Consider the following 572-nt stretch of genomic DNA (forward strand, 5'->3'; position numbering starts at 1 on the left):
CACCGACTCAATGGACATGGGTCTGGGTGGACTCCAGGAGTTGGTGATGGACAGGGAGGCCTGGTGTGCATGGGGTTGCAAAGTGTCAGACATCACTGAGCGACTGAACAGAATGAATACATTGAGGAACTCCTCTGTGAATAAAACATAGAGGCCTTAATTTGCAAGGAGGTGGGCCTTAATTAGCACCAAAATACATTGAATTACAGGCAAAAAGAAAATGGATAGTGGATGAATTCTCAGAAACAGATGTCCTGGAGCAGGTTCATGTAACAAGAATCGTCTTTCAGTGTCTTTGGTTGGCACAGACCTGACTGGAGACAATGCTGAACTACATGAGGGACTGGCGGTCTCTCTCAGTATAGAGACTACCCCCAAAAAAAAGAAAGTGGGAGAGAGAAGTGGAAGACATCTCCAAACTACAACTCCCGATAGGCCCCGCGTGAACTCTCCCACTGGGAGGTGGTGCCGGTCTCCGCCCAGTGGAGCTCGGGCTTCGGTCCCGCCCCTCTCCGCTCCCCGCCGTCGCCCTCCCCCAGGGTTGTGGCCACGCGCAGCGGCGGTGGTTGTTC

The sequence above is a fragment of the Bison bison genome, unplaced genomic scaffold (assembly GCF_000754665.1).
Source record: "Bison bison bison isolate TAMUID 2011002044 unplaced genomic scaffold, Bison_UMD1.0 scf7180017864032, whole genome shotgun sequence".
In the NCBI taxonomy this organism is placed as follows: domain Eukaryota; kingdom Metazoa; phylum Chordata; class Mammalia; order Artiodactyla; family Bovidae; genus Bison; species Bison bison.